Source organism: Gadus morhua, chromosome 11, assembly GCF_902167405.1.
Source record: "Gadus morhua chromosome 11, gadMor3.0, whole genome shotgun sequence".
Lineage (NCBI taxonomy): Eukaryota > Metazoa > Chordata > Actinopteri > Gadiformes > Gadidae > Gadus > Gadus morhua.
In genome coordinates, this window is record NC_044058.1 from 17,862,736 (window position 1) to 17,882,967 (window position 20,232).

The following is a 20,232-nucleotide window of genomic DNA, read 5'->3' on the forward strand; positions in this document are numbered from 1 at the left end:
GATTGTGTCAGGTGTAAGAAAGTAACAGAATCGCCATAAATCCGCGGAGCGTGTGGGAGGCAGTGGGTTGAGACGTGGGCAGACCGTGTTGGGCCGCTTTTTATGCTGTGTTGTCTGGCGGTAAGTAGCCGTGTGCCGTGTCGCGTGAGATATGGTTTGTACTCCCAGACCCGGTTCTGAAGACAGAGTATCAGCGGTATCTTTTATAGAGGACGATCACTTCCAGGCTGTTGACTCTGTATGTTTCTGTTTGTGTGTGTGTGTGTGTGTGTGTGTGTGTGCGCGCGCGCTTGGGTGCGCGTTAGTGGGGTCAGTAATTGGTAGGGTGGTTGCAGTGGTGGGGTGAGGAAGGGGGTGGGGTGGGGGGGTATGTTTGCTGGAGGACTTCCAGGCCTGGCTCAGCCCTGTCGATTCCATAGATAAACGCACTGGGAGGAAAATGAGAACGGAAAGTCATCGGTTGTGGGCGGCCGTGGGCCATAAAAGAGGAATGAAGCCTAATGAGGATATGATCAGTCCCAGAAGATGGGACACAAGCGCGTCCTCTGGGTTAGCGGTGTGTGCGTGTAGGCGACGGGCAGGACGGTGATTGGGACAATTCATAATGACAGGCCCATCCCATTAATTACCTTCTGAGTGAGGCATTGGCCTTTTTGGTAGGCATGCAAACTCATTGAACACACACACACACACACACACACACACACACACACACACACACACACACACACACACACACACACACACACACACACACACACACACACACACACACACATACTTGCCAGATGGACGCTATGTTCGTGCCACATATCAATTGACATCATTTGAAAACATTTCTCATCAACTGAGCAAATGTGCGGCGAGGCCAATGAAATTATTCTTACCTTGTTTGCTCATTTCCAATGTCAGTTTATTGAACAAGGAACAAAGATGCGAAAAAGTCAGAGTGGAGGTGGTCGCAAACAATTTCAGAGCTATAAAAGGTTGGGAACCACTTCTCTAAGGGTTAATTAACCCTCTCTCTTTCCTCACAGTTTTCTGCTACACACATTATCATCTCATAGTTGCCTTAATTGATGCAACAATTTCTTAGAGGAGTAATAAAGTCAAAAGGCAATGACAACTTAATTTGTTGGCCTACGTTCTGAGAGATGAGAGGAGAGGAGAAAGAGGCCCAGAGTAGAACACCTTTCTTTTTCTTTTGTACTTATTATCTCTCTGTGACCATGTGGGCCCTAGATTATTGTGCACCTAGATTATTGGCCAGGCTTTCTCCAAGCACTCAGGGCTGATGAAGGTAGTATGAGTTTGTATAATGGCGATGTCACTTTCATGCTGCTTTAAGTGGGACTTTATTATTGGAAATAAAGTGCGCTGTTCCAAAGCCGCAAAGTGACTGTGTAGATGAGGGCCGCTTTAGTGTAATATTTATGTTACGCATATCAGACTTGGGGCACGTCTGCACGCCAGTGGCTAATAGATTCCACTCTGACTCCTTGTCCTTGGCTCCCCAGGACTAAGCGAACAGACTCTTTGGGACACGGTTGGCTGGGATTTAACAAGCTACTGAGAGTGCTGTGATTGGAACAAAGACTGCAGTGATAGGTGATTTAATGGACAGACGGAGTCGGAGAACTCCCCGCACTTCTTATAATCACTGATCACCACATAGGCCTTTGAGTCCTAAATTATCTGACGAATGCTCTGACATTGCTAGTGGTTTATAGGATGGTGTTTTTTAAGGCTGGTGTCCCAAATTAATACACTTGAAACCCTGTCTTATAAAAACTATACCATGTACACTTCAAATGAAATGCAGAGAAGTCCTCAGACTAGGAATGAGTCCACCTTTCTCAGCTTTTAAGCCAAACGATTGTGAAGTAATTTGATCCATCAATAAGGTACACGTATTGCATTGAGGTTTAATTTAAATGTAATTCAATTATAATGCATTGTATTTCCTTAAGTAACTAATTTTAAGCCACTTAATGTCTTTCTGGGGATTACACCCCCATGTTCATTATTCTCATCAAAACAACACGCTATATTAAGTGTTGAAATTAATGTCATTAAGTGACATCCACAGCACAGCACTGTGAAGTCGGCTATAGTCTGCTCCAAAGGGGATGGGCGAAACAATATACTGAACAAAGAAACCCCACTATAAAACACACCAAACGACAGCTCTTAGATTCTAGACCCCGAAAAAGTGTGCTAAAAATATGAAAAAGATTGAAGTAATAAAAGTCACATCCAATCCAAGGAAAATGGACAATAACCCAGAGAACCCAGCGGGCTCAGGTTTCATTTGCAGTGAATAGGACTCTGTGCCCTACCCTAAATGCAATCAAACAGTAGCTTTCATTTCAGGGCCTGGAAAGGCGTAAGAACAATACAGTCCCACTGTATGCATGGCTATGGCAGCCGGGTGACAGGTAACTTATACATTATAGTTTCTTTTTTATTAGGTCAAACCCCACCAGGGAGCCCATATCTCCATGTCTTATTATTGTTTTGTGTAGCTTGCGGTATATGGCCTGTTGACAATGGAGAGAATGAATATGTGGTTTATTCCCCAGAACCGTTGACAGCCACATGGATTTATGATCCATCCGCTGGTAAACTGGATCTGATGGGATCTTCCCTCACATCAAGCCCACAGCAACTTGACAGCAAGCTGGATAATTAAATAACTGTTGGCAGTGCGACCGTACGTACTATAAACAAATACCTTATGAGATGTGTGCAGATATCTGATTGTATGCACATTGCATATGCGTATGTGTCGCTTCAAATGTTTTGGTTCACAAACTTCTGATGAAAATGTAATGATTGGGAAAAAGAGTAACGGCTAAAAGTGTATATAATAAATCAGTCCCTACTACTAAATATAAACTAGAAAGAATATCACTTTACAAATCCTGTGATTTATAAACATTCTAATGTACAGCCTTTTGACTTGAAGTGTGGAGAGGGAGGGGATTTGAAGAGTTTGACATAAAAAGTATCCCTGTTCATGTTAGCAAGTGGGATATTAGAGGCTGGTCCCTGTCAAAAGCACCATGGGCAAGAAGGCTGCTTTCTCCTATCTCCGGGCTCCAAGGTCAGCGATAGAGATAAGACCCCCTGTGAATTGTGGGAGTCCTGCGCCGGACCGCCAACAGAGCTCATCTGTATTGTTGTTATAAGACACCACCCGCACTAAATCTCCTATCTCGCTGCATCTTGTTTCAGAGCGCTACGTCAATTACTGTGCCGGCTTTGTATATTGTATGGCTCGGCAATAGGGGTGACCCTCGCTCTTACATACAGAATATATCAAAAACGTTCCAGGAAAAACAACACAACTAAGACACAAAGTAAAGTGGGACAATGAGTCATGGAAAGTGAGTGTTACAAATGTTGAGATAAGCTAAACCAAGAAGTTGTGTCTATCTGCACATTTAAGACAGTGACCAGAGGATATCAGCCCAACCACCATCGCCAGCATAAATGCATATAAGATAGAAACATAAACATACTGCTTTCTTAAGGCCTTCTTTCAATTGCTAGGTCTTCGGGAAAAACACATTTTCCCCGAATCAATGCAGAGGCTCTGGTTGGTAAAATTAGGAAAAAGCGTTCATCATGGTTAAGGCTTGAAGAGTTACATCGCTCAATATCAATGTCGGATCAAGCCTGGTTATAACCCAATTAATGAGACCTGATAATGGCAGGCAAAATTTAAGTTATTCCGGACTTGATGATGGGTTCACTGGAGGCAAAAGTGGTCTCAAGGATCAGAGAGTTGTTACCTCATATGCCTCAGCAAGAGGGCCTTCTCCATGGTAACTGGTGTGGTGATGAATGAGCTGGGGATTGTGGGCTGCTCCGGGCCAGAGTCGAAGAGAGAAAACATCCAGATGGTAGAATACCAGGATTCGAGCAGAGGCTTTTATCCAAAACAACAGCAACGACACTCTTGCTTGAGGTTCCTATGGCAAGACTGCAGTCATTGGGGATGGAACCAAGTACCCCTGGAAGTCAAAAAAGACACACTACACAACTAAATTAAACTCTCTCTATACCCCTTTACCTAGGAGGATGACATAAAACCTTAGTAATGCAGACAAGCATAATAATGACACCATGTGACCTTTTACCGTAAGATTTTGCTTTAGATTAGCAACCTGCCCCGTCGAAGGCTGGCTAAAACCCAGTTTTCTTGTATTTTCTTAACCTACCCACATGTGAGCCAAACTCTTGATAGTTGCTAGCGGAGAAATGTGATTGGTGTGCAAGTGAAGCGTATGTTTGGCTAGGTTCTGCCTGCTTGGCGACGCAAGCGCACCGAGGTGAACTCAGCAAGCTTTGGTACTGCTTGGCTGTCAATAAACCGAGGCATTCATGGGCTAAATGCATTCTACATAACCATTTAGTTGGCTCCACTTGTTTCAAATTATTCCTTTGTGGCATTATCATTTTTAAGACAATTGTATTACAGCGTATCTGTGAAAAAAGAAATAAATAACTTTTGGTTGTCAATGTGTATGACCTTTTCAAAGTCTTTGCAATAGCGAATAATAATAATAGTTGTGTTATGTGAAAAAAATGAAAGAAAAGTAGACCGAGGAATAAGAAGAGGAAGTGTGAGGTGTGAGGAAGGTTTTCTCTGCCTCAAAATTTCTTCCGTGTTTTCCGCTTTCCGAGGTCCAAATCAATTTGGGCAGAGTTCCACCCTTTTCCAAGCCCGAGGAAAAGGGGGGAAGGCTCTGCTCTAAGCTGTGATGAATGAGCTAACATTCGGATAGCTCTTGTTTATAGTGTAGAAACATAATGTACCATAAATTCAACCCCCACTTTTAAGCTCTCAGATAGCATTTCATCCAATTCTCCAGCCCTTCCTCTGCTGATTAAAAGGCAGTTTTTCTGTGCTTGAATAGTATTTTCTCCATTCTCTTTTTTCAGCTTTCATCTGCCTTGCCCTCCACGCAAAGCCATACGCTTTGTCATTCCCACACTTTTTTGGCCTGCTATTATCTCCACTATCATTCCCCTTCTATTCCGCACAATCATTGTTACTTAAAAAGCCACAGATCAAGGTAAAGGGAATTGCATCAAAAAAGCTAATTCAATGCAGATCTTCATTTTGCATAAAAGGAAGACAATTGTTTTGTGCGCATTATTTGCGCCAGTTCCCCATGCCTTCATCAGGACTCAATATTTAAATCCCTCTATAAAATACCAGAGCTCCGCTTGGTAATGGCTAGCGTTAACCAGGAAATTGCTTTCTAAAGACTAAATATTAGTCCCGTAATTGTTATCAGGTTTAATGGTTTCCCATTCTGGAATTGGTTTAATTATATACAACTGGTTGGCTTAGCTGCAGGGCTAGCCTAACTTTGATATCCTTGCAAGCAATACATTTTTATTGATTGGAATTCTACTTCACAGGGCAATAAGCAGAACTTATTATTGCTATCCTGAAGCTTTGAAGCGTCCACATTTTGATAATGCTTGACAAAAGAGAAAAATTTGTCAATGGCTACCCCCACCTCTCTTAAAATGGTAATTATAAGGATTGCATAAAGAACATTATCTCAGCTCGTGACAGGTTAATTGTTTTGACATTTGTGATTCTGAAAGGTAACATTTAATTAATTAATTCTCATTCGATCAAAGATATAAAGATGAAGTGTAAGTGAGCAATTCATGAAGTCAGTGAGGAGATATGGGACTGACAAACAGTAACAATATGTAAATAACTTGAAATTCTGTAATGAAAATAAGCAGTAATGAATGTATTCAACAACGCATAGATATCCAATTGATTATATTTATACATAGGTATTTACAGTATATATAAAATGTACATATTGTCTGTGAAATATAGGTTTTCAATTTGAAATCTATATTTCACATTGATATAGTTGAAAAGTGCTTATGTACACAAACTGTTGTGTTTCGTCTGTATGACATGATGATTAGACTACTCCTATGGCTTCTGAGTTTCCCCGTCTCTCCGTCCTTCTAGAAGGCACGCCTGGAATCACAAGCAGGCACACTTTCTCTACGCAATTGTTCCTAATCACTCATGGGATGCTGTCTTAGTCTGGAGCCGCTTTTTACGGACAGGCAAATGGAACAATGGGAAGCTGATGGCTAGGGAAAAATGGAACTGAGCCTAGCACCTTGAAGACATTCCCTTGATGTGCAACTTACTCTGTAACCTTCTGTTGCTCTCTCTCTTCCTCTGCATCTCTCTTATACTCCCTATCACTCACTCACTCACTCACTGACTCACTCATGCACACCCCCCTCCACACACGCGCGCACACACACACACACACACACACACACACACACACACACACACACACACACACACACACACACACACACACACACACACACACACACACACACACACACACACAAACAGAAGGGGGAAGAGATAATAGTAGCAAATATTGATTTCTGGCATCCCACAATTAATTCATATGAAGACAAATATTTCCCATTGATGCATGTTAAACAGTGCTAAATTGCTTCGAAGGGTGAGCCAAAGTTAACTGTCGGTATCGGTTTTTGAAATTGCCTCTTCAGCCAAACCACTTTATGGAATCGATGGTCGGAATAAGAAAGAATTTATCTGCCTTGTAGTTCAATGTGATACTGCAGATCTCAACCCAACTCATAAACATTTTGGTACTTTCAACATAAGAGCAGTCTAAATCACTATATGCTTTTTTCAATCAAATCTCTGAATGAATAAATGGTAAACATGTCTGCTAGTTGGATGTGATGGCATGCATATGTAGATGGGGATGGCAACAAAAGTTACAACCGAAGAAATATTCGTAATTAATAACGGACGACAACAAAATGAACACCATAGAGAACAAAATATCACATTACCAATAACACGCATTCACAAAACAAGATATCCAATTATGCTCAAGGAAAACATCTTGCAACTCAGAAAACACAACTAGAATGGACAATTTTCCTCTAAGACGTAGTTTATTTGATTTTCTGGGCAATCACAGTAAGATCTCATGCCATCATTTGGATCTTGCAGCAGAAATGTCTGTTTTGCGGAAGGCATCGTCCCCAGGAATGTGGCAGGGCCTATTACTGTTTCCATCATCTCACAAATCAGACATTATATTATTATCTGTAATAATAAAAAGTCTGGTGGCAGACAATCTCAAATCTAGCTGAACGGATGTTTCACATTCTTTCACTTCATATTTATTTCGACCTATCATGTTGCAGGCAGGGATCTGTAAGCATGTAAACAGAAAACACAAACTTGGCCAGCTGTAGTAAACTGTTATGGTCTGCCTGTAAAGGCTTTAAATCCACAGAATGTGGTCTGGCCAGTAAAGAAATACACTTATTAAAATCCCCTTCAGAAAGCTTCATACCCTCACGTTAATGAGTTTCTCTTCAGTAGAATATCTTGGTAATGAAATAGTTGTTGGTGGTGTTGCTGCCCAGTCTGTGCTGTCTCCCCCCAGAAGTCCTGCAATGACGTAGTCGGAGTACTGGATCCAAGATCTCTATTTCCATTGTTTTCACGTTCATGTCAACTTTTTTGAACCTGTAGTTATTGCTATTTATTTATTAAACAATTTTTGAAAATGCCCTTGATGGGTTGAAAATGACTGAAGGAACCATCTGTAGAAGGCAGTCCAAAAACCTTTGATCTAAATTTGTTCTTAGGCCATTGTGTATCTGATATCGCTCCCTATGTTTTTACCTATTCTTCATTGTAATTCTAATGGTATTGGACAAAAGAGCTACTGAAACATTAGGTTGGTACTAATGTGTTACCAGTGTTACTTAGACTGTAATGACGCATTAATTTAATGCTGACCACTAGAGGGTGGAAGGTACGCTCCAAAGCAATCTTGCAGCTAAAACACTCCAGATGGTTGAGATAATTTATGTTTTGTGAGGTTAAGGTCAAACTAGAAATCTGGAAGCTATTGCACACCATTCATTGACTGGAATTTGTTCTGAAATTGTCCTTTAAACTGACTTTAATGTTTTGTTTACTTTTGAAAAAGCATTGCATTATGAAACTGAGGAAAAACACAACATTCACAATAAGTCATGCCGGTGTTTATTCTCTGATAAACACCCTGATGCAGGGTGTATTGCTATTATTTCAAATTTGAATACATTTCAAGAGGCAACATGCACTTCTGTTGGCTCTGTCTTGTTCTACCCCGTGTCTCGCTCTCTCTTTCTGTGTAGCCATTCACAGCATGAATGTTCGCACACCTGTGCACAGGGAGTGTGGTGCCAGCACATGCTGAGACTCACTCAGTAAGTGTGTCCCGAGATCCTGGCAAAGGTCTCGCTCTTTCACATGCAACACCCTGCCAGCATTATGATCCCTGAGCCAGGGCACCGGGGCAGGTCTGAACAGATGGGCATCTCTATCATACTCTGCGGACGCACCAAAGTACATTCAAATATTTGATCTGCACTGAGCCAGATAGGGAGACTTACTGTACCTTAAAAATGATTTCTCTACACTAAGAAACCTTCAGGCACGTGGGAAGGAGCCATGTTCCATGCGGTATAACTGGGACGCTCCGATGGTTGAACTGGCTGGCCTTGCTGGCTTCGGATCCTGGGCTGCTTCTCCATTGCACACTCTTTTGATTGGGGACAAGTGGGCCGAAAAGTATGCCCGACTGTGTCCTTGATGAGTTAATATGCATTTTAGTTTGCTCTGCTGCAAGGACACAGCCTGTTACAAACCGTCCCATGAGTTAGGGAACACTCAATTCAAATGCATCCATTCATCCCTGTGACCTAATGTAGATAATGAATTATATATATCTTGCATCTATATGTTTATATATTTATTGAGCTATCCAGTCAAACAGACCACAGGCGTACATACAGTCCATTGTTTGTTTGGCATTATTTTTTACCTTGCTGTAACCTTCAAAGGGGGAATTTGTCTGATGACAAAGTCGAGCTACGAGCACTTAAGCCGCCAGCGGCGGTTGTGTTCTGCTAGAGGCTAATCTGTTTGTGTGAAATAGAAATAAGCTGCCTCACAGGCCCTGTTTATCTCTGTATTCAGGCATAATGTTTGGAACACACGCTGCAGCAAGCAAACCATCCATAATGAAATGCCCTGTGGTTAAGCATAGCAATGTGTCCGGCAACTCTCCAGTCTTTCTTTTTTTAAATAAAAGACGATCGTCACATCTGACCAAAAAATACTGCAAGCACTCAGTTATTGTGCAGATAAGTTCTAACCTTCTTCTTCTTCAAAGGTTGTTAAAACCCAATTCCTTGTAAGGTGGTTTAAGCGCAGGACCCCCTTGAGGTGGAGAAGAGAAGGTGTGAGCTTGCGATGCTGATTTGCATATTCATTCATAATATGGAAGAGAGAAGAAGCTCAGGGGGAGAACGCTTGTATTTGGTGTGTCCGTGCGTTTGCTTGTGTATTTGAATGACAATGATTGGACTGGGTTGCATGAGGGAAACAGGCATTTGTGACGTGAAAGCGTAAGTGTATGGATAAAAGCTAGATCATAGGGAGGCATGCGCATGTTTGGGAGCACTTAATAGTCTTTATTTATTCAAAGGTTTTTTCAATGCACTGCTTGGAAGAAAAACCTTTCAGTCTGCAGCAGTCAAGTCCCTCTAAATTAAAGCTCGGCTGATCCACCACAAGTCCTATATGTCCTCTGACTTAGCATTTGTAACAGAAAATATTGCATGCATCACAACCACAGGGTTAGAGTTGCCACATCTGAGAGTGTCCTTGAGAACATACGGAAACCTTGGTCGCCAGCGGCAATTATGTAATGGGTAGACAAGTTACCTATCCTGGTGCCTGCTGTTGCAAGAGAGGTTGAATATTATGCCACACCAAAGATTCCATTATTCTTCCTCTTTAGCGCCTGCCCGCAGCCACTAAGTCAGCCATCTCCGAAGTGTAAAAGCCAGTCTTTGAAAGCATGGAATTTGCTTAGCAGTTTTCCAAGGACTGCCACAGTCCACAGGATTATGATTGCTACAGGCTTGTTTTGCAACACTTTGACATTACCAAGCTAGCTAAGCAGCCGAAGGCGAGGCAAAACAGAGCCAACTCACCACAGGGAAACACAATGAATTTCTAAGCATTTAATTTCCGCTTATGGATATGGTGCGTGTGGTAGGATGTCATTTAATATCTGCATACTTCATACTGTGTGCAATATGTTTGTTGTTCCTATATGTCAACATAGAAGGTCAAATAAGATTTATTCATGCTTTTTGGTTGTGGATGATTGAAACAGGGTCATGCATACGTACACAAAGAAGTCACTGCCACAGGTTACATTTTCTAACAGCTTGGCCTGTTAATTCCACTAATTTGCCGTAGGCAAAGCACAACGTGAAGCAGATATTGTCCTAATTATTGTATTGTTGATTAGGGTTGGAGTCAAGGGTTAAATGTCGGATAAAAGGCTATCCAACTCATAATCTCTTGTGTTGAATGGTTTCTTAATATCATGACGAGCTTACTTAAGGCGCCATTGTGAGTCTGTTAGCTACAGAACTGTCAGTATCCCCCAGCGATAACTCATATACTCCTCCAGCCTCCGGCCACCAACCCCACTTCCGCTCCAAATGCTGCACCTACATACCGAACTCCACTTCCAGCGCAGGTATGTCATTCGAATATGTTCTTATGCCTCCGTCTCTGCTGTGTCTGTCTATGGCTGACATCATGTCTATGGATACATGTGTGGTGTCTAATTTCACAAGCCTTGCATTGCGGTGTTAAGTGCATTGTATTGAACAATTGTGACCATGCTCATCTACGCGTAGTCTCGAAGCTTGACTTATAGAATTATGTTTCCGCTGTCAGTCTCAGGCAAGACTGTGATTAAGACGTGCAGACGTGTGTGAACACTCCTCAATTACCCTGTTCATTCCAAACAACAGAGAGCATAATTAGCTACTGTGAAGCTTACTAAGTCCTAATGCTTTTGCATGGCCCTGTGCCCATGCCATTAGTTTGCTCGGGGAGCAAAGGACTGTTCTCTTCAGTAAAGGAAATTAGTGAAATCCTTGGACCATAGTCGCTTCTTTCCAAAAATTGATTGGTGTTTTTTTTTTTCGAACGGCTAAGTACTTTCGATGTGTTTCTGGTTCGGCTTGATCATCATGAGTTTATTCATCGATTGAAGTCCATGCTACTGCAGTTACCAAGAATGACGAAATAAAAATCAATACATTTTCGATTCTGTTATTTTGCTCTGTTGTATGTTGTGTATTATCTATGTTGTAACTTCATTTACCCTTGTGCTGCAGATCTCTAGATACAAATAATTAATATCAAGGGACTAACCCTGCCAAGTAAAATAATAAATACATATTCTATAATGGCTTAAGGTGTCTGTTTGCATGTCACTTAAGATAACAAATCAAATACAATGAAGTTCTAATTGTTCTAACAGAATATATTACGGCAACTAGTTCTGCGCCAACCTCCTATGAAGTGGGATCCGAGGGGGAATCATCCTGGCAGTTTTTGAACAATGCAGCCAAGAATGAAAGTGTAGTTCTCTCTGCCCTATCAGGAACACATGCAGCCATGGAAAGTACATAAACACCTGCTCTTATCAGCACTCCTGGAGGCAGCACATCCCAGACACCAGCGAGCTTTCACACAAAGACTTCCCCGTTACCCAATTTATCCTCTGCTCTCTCAGAGAAAGATACAAATGCATATGCGCTTTCGAGTGTGTGTGTGTTTTACTGTGGCATTTTTCATGCCAGAGTGTGTGTTTGTGTGTGATTATTCTCTTCATTCAAATTCATTCACTTGTTCACTTACTACTACAGACAATGTCGGCACTTTGAAAAACCAAGTTTATTGTCAGAATTTTTTGGAGAGGAAGAGAGAGAGAGACATACCATGCATGCTTCTGTGGATTCATTAATGCATTCCTTTGCAACAGTTTGGTTTGGACGACAGTGTGTCAGCACTCTGCCGTTGCTGACCCTGACCTCTGTCCTCGTATCAAAATCAACAAGGTAGAAGAAGAGTGGGGTTATGACACACCAGAAAAACGAGAGGGAAATCTGCATCCACACACATAGAATGACACGGCCGGATAGGTACTTGAACATGGACAAAGTAGTGGGTCGATGTTCTCAGTGCATTTAGAACCTCCCACTTCAGCCCTGGTGCATTAAGGTTGATTTAGGAGAGATTATCTAGGCTTGATAATGACAACAGCACCAGCCAGAAATCAATGGAGCCGACAATACCGCTGAAGCTTAACTAAGCAAATGTGTTTTGCACTAATGTAAGAAAGCTCTTTGCAACTTAAAAAGGGGACCTACTCTTCACGGCTCCCGACCTGAGAATTACCGTTTCCCCGCTCTTGTTTGCGTCATCCCCTTGATTGTGAAATTGTTTTATAAAAAAATAAAGACGAGCATGAAAAAAAAAACAGCACACAGAGATGACTTCTCCACTTCTCAAACGTGGACTGGTCACGTCGATTAAGATGTGAACTCACAATTCCAACTGTTCATATTCAGCTCCAGGGTCTTATCTGAAATTAGAAAAAAAAGAAAAAAAAAGAAGAAAAGTCCCCTTCTCGACAGCTTTGAAGTTTTTCTAAGCCACTCAAATGGTGCCGTTCAGAGAATGTGGAAGCTAAAGGGGGGCTTTGATTTCTGGAGTCGGCTTTGCCTGTCACTTTGTGTTACATGCCGGGCGGATCTGAAGGCTAAAACGGAGCCACGCTGCCATGCTGTCAGGCTTTCCCACCCCTTCTATTTCACTGTTTGATTCAGCCATTATTTGGGAGCTGCTTAGAGCCAGTGATTGGCAAACAGAAGAGTCCATAGGTTAAGCACTTCCAATGAAGGGCCGATGTGAACTCTGTGTACATGTTGGACTGGTGTTGGACTGGAGGTTCTTCAGCCTATTTATTAGTATGTATTGATTGTGTGTGTGTGTGTGTGTGTGTGTGTGTGTGTCTTTATATTTTACTAATTTCTTTGCATATGTTTTCTTTTACTTATCTATTATTTAATTTTATTGTATGACAATGTTTATATGTGAAGCACTTTGAGTCTGCCTTTTGTAGGAAGAGTGCTATATAAATAATGTTGCCTTGCCTTGCCTTGTGCGTGTGTGTATATTCAAGATTTTAGTATTTGAGTATTTTCGCCCATAACATTCATGTTGCAACTTTTGTTGCATACTCATCCACTCTGGATACTCTGTTGCACTGTTTGAGAAACAGAACAAACGAAGGGAGAGTTAAACTGATGAACACATTTGAATGTGTTATTTCAAGCTCCTCCAGACAAGGAAACTCTAATTCCACAGGGCAGAGAAAAAACTAAAAACAACCAATCCAAACAGAATCGACCAGGAGACTAGCGCCTTGACCCCGAAGAATAGGGTATGAGAAGTGCATTTGTCTGCGTCCTCGCTCTCCACCGTTGGGGCTTAGCATGGAAGCCACACAACCCTAGCAGAGGAGAGGAGCAGGTGTGTAGGACCCCCAGCATCCCTTATCGCGCTCTGGTTCAGAAAAATTACCGCAGCGGGTGACTGCAAACAGAGGGGTCGTGGCTGGGCTGAATGAGGTCACCGACTGGGGCCCCAAACGCTGCAGCCTCTCTATCGCTCTAACCGAACGAACAAGTGAGTGTTGCGAGCCCTGTGGTTGGAGCGAGGAGGTGCCCCGCAGTTTCAACACGTCTCCTCATAGGCTCAGAAACTGATGACCATGGCAGTATAGGAGCAGCATACGTCTGCATCGTGTTCAGTATGCGATGCGCTTTGCCACAGGCTGTTGGTACTTTTCACAACATCTGTTCCTCATAAAGATATCAGAAAATTTGGAACGCAAGCGAGAACGAGGTGGAAAAACTCAGTGATCGGGCCTAACAGTTATATGGTGCTGTAATTAGTCGATAATTTACGAGCGTTTGGCTCTCAGGTAATTGGTTGCTGATGGGCCAACTCTCAAAATGGTTGGCTGCCCACCGCGATCTGCAAAGTAGCAGAACTGGCCCAAAGCCCCGAAGACCAACGGGCCGCGTGTTATTCTTTGAATCCGACATCCGTGTGTGACTCCCCAATCAGCACGGAGCTCCATGCCACGGCGTCATTGGGGACTGTCTTCAGCGGGGAACCCGGACATCGGTCACCGCCTTGGGAGAGACTAAGCTGCTCTCTATGGGAGCGATTTCTGGCGAAGCATCGCCTTCGACACTTTGGCCGGATCCGGTCAGGCATAGATGGGCAAAAATCCAGGAGGTGGGAGCGTAAACAGCATTTGTAATGGGATATTAGCCTAAGCTGTTCCCTCATTTGCGGTGTCTGTCTCATTTCATGGCTGACGTCTGAACGCTGTGGAGGTATATTTTAAGGCGCAGAGGATCCCACCCCTCATCGGGGAACATCTAATCACTCCTGGCATCTGTCAGTCACACTCGGGCGGTCGGAGGCAAATTTAATGGCATCTGGAGAGAGCCTTTATGAATGCACAGGTAATAGCCGCAATAAATGAATGCAATGTACCCCTGAGGGCTATTGTGGGCCTGCTAACATGCTCACAGGATGGAGACCGTGATGACATTCAGAGCAACTCTAACGGTCCCATTTATGGGTTCTTCATTTCCTTTGACATCAATCGGCGCGGAGCGGATATGAGCCCCGTTCCTGTCCTCTGAGACAGTTAATGTCACAGGAATGTATTCGCTTATGAATATTTATGAATAGATTCCGAATCCCCCCTCCCCCCCACACTACCACACACACACACACACATTAAGGACAGCACTTATCATTGTTCCCCGCGATCGCCAAAGTGTTCACCTTTCTGTGTCCTGGGAAGACGTTCCCTTGTTTTTAAATGGCAGGTTTTCCTTATGTTTGGAATGGTAACAACTGCCCTTGAATTCAATTATGCATGTAATGCATGGCGAGGGGTTTATTGTGTAAAACGAAGTGAGCGCAAGTGCTCTCTCAATTTGCCTTCGAGGGCCGGGTGAACTTGTTGTGTAACAACGGCAAACAAGAAATAAACTATGGAGGTTAAAATTGGCAGCAGCAAGCTGCGCCAAGTCGTTATTTTGGGAGCAGTTTTAACATTAAGTAACTTCTGTCTTACAATCGTATAATTTGAGGAGTACCATGGGTAAGACAATTTGCAAAATTAGTTACAAATCCCTCGGCGCTGGGAAAGGGCTTCGAGTCTCTGCGGGACTTGAAATCGGTGACTATCTTCATGCATACATTCAGGCTAATTCTTTCATTTCCCAGAGTGTAGGATATTTAGCAACCTATTAAGAGCGCCAAACTACCGACAATGGCTACATTCATATGGTGGCAGAATGGAAGATAGGGATTTGAATAGAATCCTTCAAAGGTTGTCTGAAAGTTGTCAAAAAAAAATACCTCAACCGTCTGTCTTCCCTTCATTATTCATCTCTCTCTCTCTCTCTCTCTCTCTCTCTCTCTCTCTCTCTCTCTCTCTCTCTCTCTCTCTCTCTCTCGGCTCTATTTGCTCCCTCATTTTTCTCTCTTATATCCTGCATCTTTGTCGACCGGATTCCTCAACCGTTCCTGCTGGGACAATCAATCCTTAATCACCGCTCCCTGCGGCCGCTAGCAAGACAACTCAATCGGCGCTAAATTATGCTAATCTTATTCCTCGGATGATTACACCGTGGAGCCCACATTGATCTTCCGTGACCTCCGAAAAAACACAGACCCCCCCGTCAGAAAGACGGATTGAGAAGAGGGGTGTAGGGGGGAAGGGGAGAGGCTCCTGGTTGTAACACTACTGTTAACCTGTGGGGCGTTTAGGTTTGTGGGTTGACGCGGACATCCTACACTCTGACATAATCCTGTGTGTGTGTTTGTGTGCTAGAAGTCACATGGTTCGCTGAAAGCAAAAGGAAGAGTCTTGACTCTGTGTCATGCCATTCCAGATGACATGGCCTACATTTCTTGATTGCCATAAGCTTTCACAGTGAAAGGAACAGCGGGAGGCGGCATAGTAGTTTGTATGAATAAAACCCACTCAGAATATTGGTCCTGATAAGGAGCAGAATTTGGTTCTTTATGCTAGATGTCTCATTGTTCTATAGCCGCAGGTGTGACCACTGATTTGTCTTTTGTAGTTCACCCGAGGAGGGTAAGAGCACACAAAGAAACATTTGAAAAGGCTGCTAGGACAGTGTTTTCTTCTGGATGACCCAAAAATCTTCTGAATCCATTCATACAATACGGAAAATGATAATCTTTCTCTGGCAAAAAAAGACAATAGATAGATCGAGACGGACTGCGCTCCATCCACAATAGTGCAGCATTTCCAGACACACACAAACACAGGCACGCACACACAGGACCCAGCTCAATGGGGACAGCACCATGGACAGCACCTGTTGATCTGCATGCTACCACTAGATGGCAGTATGACTCCTGTTGCAGTTTTCTGAACTCATCTACTTGCTCACACCTCCAGACTGTCTTCCTCCTCCCCCAACACTCTTGCCTACTACCATCCAAGCTAGCCTAAGCTGTGGTTTGTGTGTGGAGGGACTATTTATAATTCAATGGGTAGCTGCATTCTTTAATGGAATGTCAAGCCAACGTAAGTTGTGCCACGTCAGTTCCATGTTGTGTTAAAATAAATCGCATCTCTGTTCAAAACCTCTGTTGTTTTTTTCCAGCGATGGTGTTCGTGGGTCACTTTCAACAAGTCCCAACAAACCAATGGAGCCTGACACCGTTGATCAGCCCGCCACACTTTCCAAAGAGCCGTCTAGGAAAAGGGAATTCCCAGGGTGCACTCTGGCTTTGGAAAGCCGCCCCAAGTAAGCGATGCTGAAAGTGCCGTTCATGCGTTCACTCTGAAGCACTAATGTTCGTTAAAGCTGCTGTAGGAAGGATTCGCAGTGTTGTGCCTGAACGCGTTAATTGAACGGTAGTTCATGAACTGAACGGACTGTAAAAAATACCGTAAAAAAATAATAGCTCACAGCAACATATGGAAAAAAGGAACTATGAAATGGTTAATTTTTTGGAACTGTGAACTTAGTTCAAAATTTTGAATTATGAATGTTTAACTGAATTAGATAATTTTACATTTTTTGAAGTGAACTTTGAACTACTTCACGTAGAAAGTGAACTTTCCCAAAACTGAGGATTCGATCTTTTACGTTTTAAGGAGGAAGAGAGCAGAACCAGTGGAAGAAGTGCAAGACTTGGAAATGAAATAAACCAAAAAAAATGCCCCATTCCTACGTATCTCCACCATGGCATGGTGTTGCATTCAGGTACTGGTGAGGGACAAGCTGGTGTCCCCGAACCAACCAGGGAAGAGATGCGACGATTGGTCCATAATTAGCCGGGAGCGGTCAAATGGAAATTTAGCTCATACAAAGGTAGGCGCATGCATGGCTGGCACAGTCAACTCAAAAAAGGACACACTTACTAATTCATATCTCTTAAATCTTACTTCAAGCACCTTTCTCTGACATTATGTTTGATGGTTGCCCTCATGAGAGGATTCAAGGATTTTCTTTATTTTTAAATTGTTCCCAACATAATTGCATGGTCAATCAGTGAAATAGGCATATGTACATCATATACATCAACGGGCATCTTACATTTTACATTCCTCAACGCATGCAGTCACTTAGATACACACACACACACACACACACACACACACACACACACACACACACACACACATACACACACACACACACACACACACACACACACACACACACACACACACACACACACACACACACACACGCAGACACCAAATTTCATATGCACAGTATGCAAATGCCACAAGCCTCATTAATCATAGAGGCAACTGAGGCAAGGCAAGCCCTCCACACCAATTTAAGACCAAGCACAATTTGAATAATAGGACACCTAAAATTTCCCATAACGTTGGGCATGAAAGAAGCCTCCACCTGTAAATTATTGATATTATGTGTGTATTCCGTTTAGTTTTATTTATTCCTGTTCATTCCCGCGTGGTTCATGAATTATGTAACACCGCTGCTTAATCACAATACATATGCTGTTTGCGATGGGGAAATAAAAACCATCAGCCCACCAAACAAACACAATCTAATTCTCTTGTCGTGGTGATGTTTCTCCATCGACAAATCTTCGACCCTGACGCGGCGTTGAGCAAAGACCACAGAATAGAGAGAGATGCTGAAAGATTATCCGATTGACATTTTGACAAGTCCAGGTGGGAACAGAAGCGTCTGTCTTTACCCAGAGTGCCTTGCCTCTGGCGGATCGATGGCTCCCTTTGTGCGCAGGATGTTTGTCCCCCCCCCCCCCCCCCCCCCCCCCACCCCGAGTGGGGGGCCACGGGGCCTATTGTCTTGCGTAATGACTTGCTCAATGCTACAGGTTTAATAGAACTAGCACTTTGATACTACAGCCACATGCTTGACCTCTCACTGAACTGCAGTGTTTGTGTGTACGCACTTGTGTGTTTGTGTGTGTGTGTGTCCATGGCTGCCCGCTTTAAGGGAACATACACAGGTTAAGCGCTTGAGTGTTTGATTATGAGCATCCATACATGATAAGGTTGAAGTGAGGACAAACGTGTGAAAGAGTTTGCTTCGCTCTTTCAATAAGGAGCTGATTTATGTGAGAGAAGTAACATGAGGCAACGTCTTCCATTCTCCTTGACAATAGGAGACAGCTGTTTATTTTTGTCTCGGCACATCCGCCCTTGGCACTGCATTTCATTTCAGTGTGGCTATGGGCGGGGCCTGGGCGTGGGTGTGTCTGGTGCATGCATGAGTGATTTCACAGATACAGGACTTCTGTTATGTCTCTCCAATTATCCGTTACAAATAAATTGAAACAATAAAGAATTTTTTTAGCGTTTTTTCTCCGCCATCGCTGTGGTGGCGGCAGTGTGTAAACGTGTTGCTCTGAACGTATCCCCTGTTTTCTCCACTAAATAACGGTACGTGTGTGTGTGTGTGTTTGTCCCTGTTGAGAGAAGGCCACCCTCCACACAGGTTACTCAAGAACGCCACTGAAGAGGTGCTCCACGGAGCGTGTCACGAAACTTAGCTTCACATTGAAAACAACAAATGTGCAAAGAATGATGTCGTAACGAAACATCTACAACAAAGTTCAAAGGATTCCTTGCATTGAAAGTATTTCATTCAAGCACAAAGCTACACTAGCAAATTCATCCAATTGCTTTTTATTAAATAGGCATTAAACCAAGTAAAGTTCAGTTCATGTGTTCAGCCCATGCCCATATCACAAAATCCCAAATCCAAACAAATATGCCAAAAAATAAAGTGCCTTCAAAGACAAACAAAACATCCTTGGCACAAAAAGTGTGCTCGAAATGAGCTGCATTCCAATGGGTACAAAAAGCACAACCACAATTGGAAAAGTCCTTCTATAAAGTCAAACTAAAATATAATCCAAAAGGAGAGATTTCAAAAGATATAGAGGCTGGTTGGTCTCTTGTTGTGAGTTACTTCCAATTGAGTGTCAGGGATCTGTGAATGCGTGGCAAACACAAACTCGGCTAGCAGTAGTACACAAAAAGTCACAAAGTTTTCAAACATAGACAGTGAAATTTGAAAGTAGAGATCATGAGGCCATCCAATTGTTAACAAGCAACCATTATGAAGATGCAAATTTTGCCATTAATGGTGCCACCGTTGCTTGTGATTTTTGTAACCAGCAGCATACATATTTGGCACATTGAGGGCAGGAATTAAATGGCCTTGCAGTAGTCTATGGCCAAACTCATTAAGATTCACTCTTTTTTAATAGCTTTTTAATTGTTTAAAACTGTCAAAGTTTTACAACATTGCAGTCCTGGTTTACCCCCATTGCAGTCCTGGTTTCTGGCTCAGGCTCTTTGCTGTCCCCCCCAGATGTTATGCTATAAAATAGTAGGACTGCTGGAATTCTTCCAAATAATCTGTTTATTCTGTTTAATGGCAGACCGACACATTAACAACCAACATGTTCACAAAAATGTGGCGGTATGGTTTTGGCCTGAATCAAAGCTGTCCACTGCACACAATTGCAAGTACAACTGATCATCAGCGCAAAAAACACCTGCCTTCCTTCTATTTAATCCTCCGGCATTCTGGTGCTCCCACTTTTTGAGTTTCCCTCTATCACCATGACCTGACTGTAGCTCCGCCAACAACCAATTGAGT